The 12,208-nt window shown below is 37.9% G+C and overlaps 1 pseudogene; it reads right to left on the reverse strand.

Moving 5' to 3' along the window:
* Window positions 1-11,631: 11,631 nt before the first annotated feature.
* LOC142842530 (large ribosomal subunit protein eL43-like) lies at window positions 11,632-11,914 on the reverse strand (annotated as a pseudogene).
* Between the last annotated feature and the right edge of the window lie 294 nt (window positions 11,915-12,208).

Here is a 12,208-nt window from a genome sequence, read left to right on the forward strand (position 1 = left end):
AACTAGTTAGATGCCTTTAAAGAGATGGGATTCAAGCACCATCTGGTACATTTTACGGCCCTTGCACACTCATAAGTCAAACTCTCTTGACTCCTTCTATATCTTTCTTGAAGCCCAGAGACCTTTGCTAAATAGCAGTATTTGCATATGATTCACTCTTGACATTTGAAGACATTCTGGAAAACACCAAAGAAACAGACTTCAAACTAACATTCCAATCTAATACCATGTATCTCTGGAACTAGCTATAGTTGGTTTTATGAAGATGTGAGCCAACTTCATGTAAACACACATGTGCATATGTGGATTAAAACATGGGCATTGAACAATTTTAAAATGTGTCTTCAGTAGGTTATTGAGGTGTGTGTGCATTTGCATGCATGAGTGTTTATACATTGTTTATTTGGCTGTTTCAATTAACCACTGAGAAAGGGATGATATTTTAGAAGCATATTGAAAGGAAACTTGAGCTACTAAGGAAAAAGACTCCTTTTCCATTTTACGTCAGCGGCGGCACAACAGCGTTCTAGTTTACAGAAGTGGCTGGCTGCTGAGAGCAGGTTGTTGCCATGTTTGGACATGTGGCAGTTCTAGTGAGGAAAACTGAAGTTCACATTGGAAGGTTGAGCCACGCACACGGTCTCTATTTTAGCTCGTCTTAGCCATCAGTAGGGGGTTCTTCTCTCATACCATATTACTTCTCTTTCTTTGTATTCAATTTACTTAAATGATGCTTTGAATGCAGGATAGTTATAACCACTTTCCTCTCAGCTACCCAGCACACAGTCCACTTCACACCCAGGCTCGCAGACAGTACCCCTGAGCTCTCTACTCAAGGAGTATATTAAGGAGTATAAACTAGGGAAGAAATCAAGACAGAGGCATAGGGCAGTACCGTACCTTTAGCTCCATGTGAAATATAATAGATCTGAAACTATAAAAAGAAATAGTTGCTAATTTTCTTAAAATAATTCTGCTAATTTTGTCAATGTTGTATAATACTGACTATACACATAGGTAATAAATGAGGGAAATAAAAGTGAAATTGCAACAACAAACTTTTAGACACAGAAATGAGCATTACATTTTGACTTTTTGTTTTTGTTTTGTATTTGAAATAGAGTCTTACAGTGTAGCTCCATTAGACTAGATTAAACTCATTATATAGACAAGAATGGCCTCTAACCAATAGAAGAACACCTGCCTCTGCCTCTCGAATGCTGAAATTAAAAACATGTGCCATCATGCCTAGCAGACAAAATTCTTAAAAAAGTAATTTATGAACAACTTCTTAAAGCCACTTAATCCATATGTATGGGAAAATATAAATTCTCTTTTTCAAGAGGAAGGACAGAATAAGCAACAATTAAGAGCACTTGCAGGGGACCTGGGTTCTATTCCTCCCATCCACATGGTGGCTACAACCATTTGTAACTCTAGTTCAAGGAAATCCAAAGCCCTCTTCTAAGCTCTGTAGATACCAAGGATACACTGGTACATGTACATGTGTTCAGGAAAACACTCATATGCATAAAATTTAAAAATGTAAAACATTTAAAAAATCTTTTCAAAAATATATTAATATAATATATAAATATGTAACAAGTTGAGAGCTCAAATAAATTTTACCTGGAGATTTCTTTAAAGTTTTTTCAAGTGCTTGGAAGAATGATTTTTGACAAGTGAGTAAGGGAACATTTTTGAGATTAATCACAGATTTGCTAAACAATTGATACTGGTGGCCAGTGTGATGTATCTGTGAGTGATTGAAAAATTGCTTACTTAGCTTTTATATTTTAAGATTCTACTGGCATTAGTCTAGAATAATGCTTTCAAAAACCCGTGAGTGGGAGAATTGAAAGTCACACTTTCTGCGTTCGGCTCAGAGTCAGGTAATTTAGTGCTGGAGATACTTGGTCTTATGTCGGGTAATTTAGTGCTGGAGATACTTGGTCTTATGTCAGGTTGCCTCTAGATGCATCTGCACAGCAAACGAGAATTCGAAGCATTTGTCTGGAGAAGACATCATGCTATGTGCAAAAACTGCGGATTTATTCCTCACTTCTCCACTTCCTGGTCTTATTTAAGTACATTATAAGGAATGTGGGCAGACATTTTACTTTGGTAATTTCTCAGTTACTACAATAGCACAAGATAATGATTTACATCCCCCCAAAGGTAATTCCTTCAACTAGTAAGTAGTATATTATAAATGCTTAACTTACACCAGTGATTCTCTAACTGTGGGTCATGACCCCTTTGGGGATCAAATGACCAATTCACAGGGGTCACCTAAGACCTAAAAACACATATATTTATATTACAATTCATATCAGTAGTAAAATTATAGTTATGAAGTAGCAATGAAGTATGATTATGGGGTCAGCACAGCATGAAGAACTGTATGGGGTGCAGCATAAGAAAGTTTAAGAACCACTATCTTATACTGTCTTAATTCTACATAAGCAAGTCCCTTTTTCAGTCAACTTCAGAATGCTCTAAATTAATTATTCATATCAAGTAGAAAAGTTGCAAAAAATTTCTTCCATATAGTCTTCAGTGTACTATGTTAAAGGCAAAAAAAAAAATGATTGCTGTGAGAGTTTTATCTATTTAATATTAAAACAAGCCCACCAGAAGAAACAGCTGTGGTGTGTGGAATAATAGACTGTCTTGAAGAAACATTTAAATTCTAAGCTGCCTCTTTTAGAATTTAAACCAAGTTAGCAATAAACGACTCAAATGTTCAGCCATCTTTAGAAATTATAGATTTGCAGGAAGGTGTGAAAGTCGTGTAGAAAAGCAAGATGTATTTTTCACCCACTTTCAACCCAGTCACATCTTAGACAACCATAGTACAGAAGCAAAATCAGAAATAATGACATGAACATTGGTAGATGTGCGTGGGGTGTGTGTGTGTATGTGTGTCTGTATGAGACATTCATCACCTGGGTAGATTCAAAGAGTAACCACGTCACTCAAGATATTCAACTATACTATTACCACTGAGATTTCCTTTCAACTTTTTTAGCTGTACATTTTCATATGCAAATTGTATATACATATACATATATGAGATGTATAGTGATTGCTTAAGGGATTCAGGGGTGTGTATGAAAAGTATCATGATTAAATCAGAGTGCATAGCATATGCAATGACTCAGACATACTATTTGTTTTCATTATCAGGTACTTTTCATTGTGGAATAGATACTAATAGCTGTGATTTATAATAGCCTGGAATAGAGAGTGGGAGACACTTTCCCTTCTATCCCATTGCATCTCTGTACCTATTCATGACTTTTTCCCCATCCACCATTCCCAGGCTTTCACAATTCTATTCTCTATTTTTAAATGATAACTTTAGTTAATGTATGAAGGTGTTAGCAGTCAATATTTGCCTTTCTTTTTTTATTATTCTCTTCTCCATCTCTTCTTTTTTTTCTTTTTTTGTGGAACTGGGAACTGAACACATTGCCTCAAGCACATGAAGCAAGTGTTCTACCACTGAGCTACATCCCCAGTCCAGTGTTTGTTTTTCTGTGCCTGAGTTATTTTTCTTAGTCTAATGTCCTCTAATTCTCTGCCCTCTTGTTACCCTTTCATATCAGTGCCTCATGACAATGCCCACCCCCCCCCCACCATCTGTAACCTCTTACAGCCACTAATTCCTTCCCCACCTCTGTAATTTTGTCAACTCAAGAACGTTAAATGGAATCATACAGCAAGTGACCTTTGGAAATTGTTTCCTTTCCCCACACAGCATGACACTCTTACAGGTTATCGGAGGCATCACATCACATAACAATGTCCGTGCTGGTCTGTATGCTAAGGGTACGTTAGTTTTCAAGATGCACTGACCTACTGTCCAGAGTAGTGGCATTCTGAGTATGCACCAGCTTTGTATGAGAGCTTCAGCAGTTCCACATCCTTGCCCTGGGTGTTCTACCTTGTTCTCTACCTGGACATCACATGTGCCTTTAAATTCCACTTCTTTAATTTAAATACTGTTTTCTGTATCCACTGTCATCTGTCTCATTCATTTTCAAAAGGGCAATTCCTGTTTGCTTTAAATATATTCACAAGCTTGCAAGTGAGAACAGAGAATATCAAGTGACTTCTTCAGTAACGCTCAATCACATGTGAATGTTCTTACATGTAGGCTTTTGTGACAAAATTTTGCTAAATATGAAAAAATATAATGTACTTGCTATTCTGTAATTGATAGCCAGTAGCAGAGCTGAAGAGGTGACTGATTGGTTAAGAGTATTTGCTACTGTTGACAGGGATCCAGGTTCAATTCTCAGCCTCCATACCTGGCAGTTTGCAACTTTACAGCCACCTCTATCCCCAGATCCAGGGGATCCAATGCCTTTTTCTGGCTTCCGTCAGCACCTGCATGTAGGTCACGCACACACACACACACACACACACACACACACACACACACACACACACAGGCTAATGATATGACTCAGAAGTTTAGAATACATGTTGCTCTTCAGAGGACCCAGGTTCAATTCCCCATACACAAATGGTGGTTTACTATCATCTATAACTCCGATGTCCCTCTGACAGCTGCAGGGATGAAGTACACAAATGGTTACACATACATACATGCATGTGAGAAAAACACTCAACACAAATAAAACAAAAAAAATCTAATTTTAAAAATAAAGAAACTAATGAATGAATAAAAATAACCACTAGCAAAGTTTAAGTGGCACTCCAAACAGCAAAAGTAAATTATACAAACTCAAATAAAGAGAAGGAAAAAAATGAAACCGATTTTCCAAATGAATAATTCAAATAACTAAAGTTGAATTGCAAGAAAATATAAAGAAAAAGTTTATTGCAATATTTTGGCCAAAAAAAATTATACAGAATGATTTGCTCTACTCCATATACTCATAATTTGAAGTATTATTTTTGCAAAGGTCTCATGATTTTTGCCTTTACTTTGTCTAAGGGAAGCTATAGACTTGACTCAATATGGCAAACAGATTTATTACTGGACCCTAATGCTGATGTAATAGTTAATAAAACTATCTCTTGAAAGTAGCTGACAGTTCTCCAAAAGCTTAAAGTTAGGTGGAACCATTCATCAAATCATCCATTCAGTGCTCGGTAAGCCCCCACTGTACAGCATTATCAAATACGTACTGTAAAACTCTTGGGAGTCTTTGCCATGTTAAAAAAAATTAAATGTTTTTTTTACAAGACTTAAAATACAGTAGAGAAAAGCACCAGTGTGGGGAGGGGGCACAGGGAGAAAGAACAGTATCTTACGGTCCAGAATAATCAGGTCTAAATTCATAAAGTTATTTTGAATGTTTGCTTGAAAATATTTTAATATCTTAAATAGAAAAATAAAAACCAAATGAAAAGAGACAGTAAATAGTTGGAATTAACATTTTGGACTCTGTAGTTACAAATTGTTTTTTGTTCATTTTGATTCATCAATTTCTCTAGAAGATTGAATATTTTGGGGCCAATAAAAATACTCTGTGTTTCCACTATATCCTGTAAACATTCACATATCTTTATTACCTAATAACAAAATGTATGTGCAGATACTAAGCTGTACGGGGCCCAAGAAGGCTCAGACTTGATGTATTTCTCAGACTAAAGGGACCATGGAAAGACAAAAGTCTTATGTAAGAAAATAGCTTTCTCTCCCTCAAGTCCTGGATAGAGTTTTCAGAAAGGGCCCGAAAGACCTGCTCGGTATTCAACTCAGGAGGGCACAAGGACACAGAGAAAAGATGTGATTTGGATACAAGATTTCTTGAGTGGTTCCAATTTGAAAGGAGTAAATGAAGTATGCTAAAAGTATCCACCTCTCTGAAAATATCTAAAATAGAACTTTCCTTTTGAAAAGCCAGTGAGACGTAGTGGAGTTGTTCCAAGGTCACTTTAACCTCTAAGAAATCTAAGAGACGTCTTCTGTGAGAACAGGATCTCCGCCCTCCCACACTTACCCTGATCAGGTGATGTCACAGGTTTCAGTGATTCTCTTTTTAAATGTAACAAACAGTGCCATCTACTGACCAACTCATACTACTACTGCAGTAGCTATTCTGGGATGGTAAGTTGACCTGTGATAGACCATTTGTCATAGTTTACAGAAGATGCATTCTACATGTGTTTATTGAAGCTACAAGCAGGACAGGTGCTGTTTTGAGTGTCAGGATATTTTTGTAACAGAGGGTGATATTGAGCTCCAAGAAGATGGACATTTGCCCAAAAATTTAACACGGTGTTTTTCAGTGAGTACCCTTATGAACTGAATCCCCTGAATGGAAGGATGTGTAACACTTTGGAGATGTAAATCAATCTTCAGAGCTGCCCAGCCTTGGAGGGGAAGCCTGGCAGAGATGATGAATGTAAAGATCTGAGGTCCAGTGTAGCAGAGCACATTGACAAACTACCAGCAGACGTTTGGGGGGCTGGGGGGAGGAAAATGGTCACACGGACTGTCAAGTCAAAAAATGAAAGGGGAAATAAGCTGAGGCTATTTTGTTTCTCCCCTTGAACAACTCAAGTTTTAAAATATTTCTGGTGGCTGCCTAAGCTCCATTTGTCCTCACATAGGCATTATCTGTAGCTCCATTTACTGTGTTGAAAGCTGTATGGTGCCAACATTCTGTCATCTATAAATTTGTGGCAGTTAGGCCAAGGTAAGGGCGATGCGGAGGAAATGATCCTAACACTTTGATTAACAAGAATTACATCACATTCGGTTTCGATTTGAGCCCCAAACAGGAGCTGTCTTTGTTTTGTGTTTGTTGTTGTTACAATAAGCCATGCATAAATATCACGTTGAACTGTTTAATTGTTGCAGCATTCATGGCATTTTGTATAAGGTCTATAAGAGGACATAACAAATATCAGCAAGATGAAATAATGGTAAAAGAATATCTTACTTTGTCATTTCAGAGAGAGAACAAGAGAGCAAGTGGATTTGAGTGGAGAGGAAGGTAGGGAGGATCTGGAAGGAGCTGGGGGGAGGGGGAACCACAATCAGAATATATTGTATGAAAAAAATTATTTTCAACAAAAAGAATATATTATTTCATTATTTAAGATAGAAATCAGAAAGTTAGTTATTATATGTCCAGATGTTTGTTTCTGTTCTTGTATTGACTCTTGACACTATATGAAATGCATTCCAACATTACAAAGTCTATATACAGTTTAAATTAACATCATCTATTAGCTAGATGTATCCTATTAGGGAGTATTTCTGAGAATAATACTCAAGTTGTACAATCTTCATTATCTGCGAGGCACAAAAGAAGGCAGAGAAAGCAAGCTTGATGACAATGTTGCCATGGGAACATACAGGCTCTTTCAGCACACCCCTGACACCTTCTGGTTCTTAAACCAAAGGCTTCCAAAGAGCTGACATCTACAGAAGTAATGATGTCAACTCAATGATCAAAACAAACAATGCGAACACCAGAGAGGTTTGCTTTCACAGGGATCCTCCGGCCTGTGGGTTCTAAGTAACATTGGAACGTATTCTGGGACTGGACAAGGACCTATGCTGAAGGCAGATGGCAAGTCTTCACAGAGATACTTCTTGGTGACAGACCTGAGAGATGCTGCCAACAGCAGCTGGAGCAAGTCATGGACCCACACAGCATGTGGCACCGCACACACAGCCTGGCTCTGGCCCTATGTGTTGGAGTTTGTGTGGGGTCTTAAAATAATTCACACACAGCATCTGCCTAGGCCCTTATTTGATGATCCCTTTGCTTTTTAAAACTGGATCAGAAGACTTGGAAAGCAAGGCACTTCCTTCTTCATTTTTCAAACACAGAATGGGTTCTATGATCAGTTTGGGATCCATCCTGGTTTGTTTTATGGTTTGTACTTGTTCGGTTGTTGTTGCTGTTTTAAAATCATTATTGTGAAAAGTCTTAAACTCATTTTGATCATGCTCAAATACAGATGACAGAAAATTAAGATAATCCAGTATGAACGTATTTCCTCTTCTCCCTGCTTTCTCTCTCTTTCTGTTGCATGAATGACATCAATACTCCAAACTTGTATTCACTATAGAACTAACTGATATTTGTAACATTATAAATTACTTCATTTAAATTTGGAATTTATAGCCGGGCGGTGGTGGCGCACGCCTTTAATCCCAGCACTCGGGAGGCAGAGGCAGGCGGATCTCTGTGAGTTCGAGGCCAGCCTGGTCTACAAGAGCTAGTTCCAGGACAGGAACCAAAAGCTACAGAGAAACCCTGTCTCGAAAAATCAAAAAAAAAAAAAAAAAAAATTTGGAATTTATTAAACGGACTTTGGATTTTGATCAGTTCTAAACTTAAGAGGATGTGTGTTTATGTGTGTCTGTATGCATAAAGGAATAAAGGAGAAGGAATCATACAGACACTTATGGAAATAATGGTAACAACTAGGGAAAAACATTTATTGCAACAAGGTACAAAGCCCAAGGTGCTTCTTATTGTTGTTGTTGTTGTTTGTTTTTAAGCACAAATGGGTTGTCAAGGAATTTTTAAAAATATGAAATTCACTGCAGCAAGCCTCTGTTTAGCCATAGAGTTTCCCATGGAAGTCTTACTTTAAATTTAGCTAATAGCTCCCTTAATGTAGATAGACATGTTTTCCCACATTACATTACTTTTTGTTCTGTGATAAATAAGTGCATGGGAGCCCTGACCCTACAGCGAAATTCTTGTCGAAGAATGTGCCTATGCCATTTTAGAGAGGTAGTAACATCCGTTTTCCATTTCTGTAGGTCCCAATTGCTCATGGTTTTAAAATCACATCAATTCAAAGAAATCATATTTTTTCCTATTTTATTCTTGTTACTCCTAAAAGGTGAATTCAAAGTCAAAACTATTGAGAAGCCTGGCTTAACTTTAAGTGTATGAAAATTCTTTGAGAATGAGATATGTGATTCTAAATATATTCATTTTTCCTTTATGAAATAACTTTCTTGCTAGACAGATTTTCTGTAATCATCCAATGTCGTAGCTCAAGTTAATGATATTTCCAAAGGCAATTCAAAGTACAATCGTTTTTTAAAAAATTGATTATTTATTTTACATCCCAGCCACAGTTTCCCCACCCTCCTCTTCTTCCTGTCACTCCCCCACCTCACCTCTGGTCCCTCCCACCCAATCCACTCCTCCTTTATTTCTGTTTGGGAAAGGGCAGGTCTCAAATGAACATCAACAAATCACAGCATACCAACTTGCAGTGAGAATGAGTATCTCCCATGTATTAAGGCTGGGCAAGTTGACCCCGTATAATGAGTAGTTTGCTGGTATAGTGGTGAGCATAGCTGCCTTCCAAAGTACAGTCATTCATATATATACATATATATATGTGTATATATATATATAATTTTTTAAAAAAATTTCCATTCAATTATTTACACTTCCTTTCCTCCTCCCAATCCCCTCCGGCCCCCACACACCCCCTTCTCCCTCTCCTACCCTGCTTGAGAGAGGGCAGGGAACCTTGCCCTGTGGGAAGTCCAAGGCCCTCCCCCCTACATGTAGGCCTAGGGAGCTGTGGGTCCATATAGACTAGGGTCCCAAAAAGCCAGAACATGCTGTAAAAACAAGTCCCAGTGCCTTTATCAATGGCTTCTCAGTAAGCCCCCATTGTCAGCTACAATCAGAGAGTCCGGTTTGATCACATGTTCATTCAGACCCAATCCAGCTGCATTTGGTGAGCTCGCATTAGAACAGGTACACTGACTCAGATGGTAGACCAACTCCTCGCGGTCCTGACTTCTTTGCTCGTCTTCTCTCTCCTTCTGCCTTTCAACTGGACCTTGGGAGCTCAGTCTGTTCCTCTGATGAGGATCTCTGTCTCCATCTCCATCCATGGCAAGACGAAGATTCTATGGTGATATTCGAGATAATCATCAGCGTGATAGTGGGGCAAAGACCATTCCGGTACCCTCTCCTCTGCTGTCCACGGACCTAGTGGGGGCCATCCCCGTGGACACCTGGGATCCCCTCGAGATTCAAGTCTCGCCAACCCTAACATGGATCCCTTAATGTAGGTATCTTCTTCCCTGCTCCTATATCTGCCCTTCCTCCATTTCCACCCTCCCACTCCCCCAAAAGATGAATATGGTATGTATTCACTCATTAGTGGACTCTAGCCATAAACCAGAGTCATTAAGACTATAGTTCACAAGCCCAGAGAAGCCAAACAACAAGGTGAAGGCAAAGAAAAACATAGATCCTCCTGGAAATTGGAAGCAAACAAGATTGCAGGTGAGAGTACAGTCTTAACTGTACAACAATTTTTAACTACTTAGTTGTCAGATGGGTGGGCCATACAACAGATTCTACCCAGTTAAGTTATATAACAAGTAGAATAATTCTAAAAACGAAAAACTGTTGCCTATTCTTTGTTGGTATTTTGATTTCTTTAACAAGCACTTGTAGATGAAAGTTTCTGTTCCACATGGTCACTCAGCTTTTCAATCCCAAAGAAACACACAGAGGCTTGTACTAAGTATAAATCATTTGGCTTACTAGTTCAGGATTATTATTAACTAGCTCTTACAACTTAAATTAACCCATAATTCTTATCTATGTTTAACCACATGACTTGGTTCCTTTTCCCAGTAAGGCATCCTCATCTTGCTTTCTCTGTGTTTGGCAGGTGACTGATTCCCTCTTTCCTCTTCTTAGAATTCTCCTAGCCTGGTAGGAGAAGTGCCTACACTTCACTCATTTTTATTAAACCGATATGAGTGATCAATCTTTATAGTGTACAAGAGCATTATCCCACAGCATTCCCCCTTTTTTCTTTTCAAAACAATAAATTTTCCTACAGTAATCTCTGAAGTCTCCAGAAGACGATGGGGTCCCACAACAATGATTTCACCTGGTTCTTATGGATGCCATTCAACTGATAACACCACTTAAAGATTGGCTTTGGACTACAAACCGCTCAGAATATTTTTGAGGTGGCTGGCTGAGATGATCCTTCTTAGCAGATTACTCTAGCCAGGACTTGAGAAAAGCCCTGCAGTTTCCAATTATGCATAGACTAGACAAAAAATGATACAGTTACCTCTCCCAGGACTTGGAAATTAACTCAAATTTTTCTTTTTAGGATCCCCTAAAGATATTGACAGCACCAGACATCAGAAAGTATATTTAAGAATAGGATGCCCACATTCCCAAAAGGTGGGATAGGTGGTTTTGCTTATTCAATGAATTATTAACATTTGTCATTGTTTAGGATGGTTAGTTAAAGTTATTATTGGTAATTGTCAGGAATAAAAACTAAACAAAGGAAGTTAGATTCAGAGTTCTTGTTTTGAAAAAAAGAAAAAAGGGGAATATAGATATGATAAGATAAAAAGATATATTATTATGTCTACTTTTAAAAAGCAGCTACTAGTTATAAATGTTTTACATTGGATTGGACTTCTGTATATTGTATATAAATTTTCTCTATTGATACAAATATGAGATTAATTTTGTTAGAACATACTGTATATACATTTCTACTCCTTTTCAAGGTATTTTACCTACATAGCTCATTTAAGAATGTAATGCAGATTTCTTTTTTGTTGTGTAAATTAACCCATTTATTCAGAGGCTGTCTCGAATGCTAGCATTTCTACTGGTCTTTCAGTTCCTTCAGTACTGATGACAAACTTCACTATGGTGGCAGAAGTAATGTTGTAGGTTCAGGCTCTGCCAGCCACTGTTTTTGTGCAGGAACCACAGTGCCAGATGCCAATGGCTCATATCTTCATCTTGATCTTGCCACAGAAGGAGCATTTTACTTGGCATGCTGACTGATATCTATTTTCTTCACAATTTTCCACAGGGAGGCAACATCGTGAGTCCCATATTTCCCAACAATCCCGACCTTCTTGGTGCATTTAGCCATGTTGCTAGGAACCTAAGCCCAAGCACAGAGAGCATAATGCAAATATCTAGTACTTGAAAATTATTATTACCAACTGTTTCGGATAATAAGAAATACAGGGTTAGTAATTAGTCACCTATTATAATTGAACTTGTAGACACACTAGGTATGTTTTCAAGGTCAAAGATATAGATAGACAGGTCATCTTCAAACACTTTAGAGATCTCCAGAAAATGGCATTACGATGTTTTAATAACATAGGCTCTTTTTTTGGGACAATGAGACATGACTGCTCCAAGCAACACCAATCTACTTCAGATTG

This window comes from Microtus pennsylvanicus, chromosome 1, assembly GCF_037038515.1.
Source record: "Microtus pennsylvanicus isolate mMicPen1 chromosome 1, mMicPen1.hap1, whole genome shotgun sequence".
In the NCBI taxonomy this organism is placed as follows: domain Eukaryota; kingdom Metazoa; phylum Chordata; class Mammalia; order Rodentia; family Cricetidae; genus Microtus; species Microtus pennsylvanicus.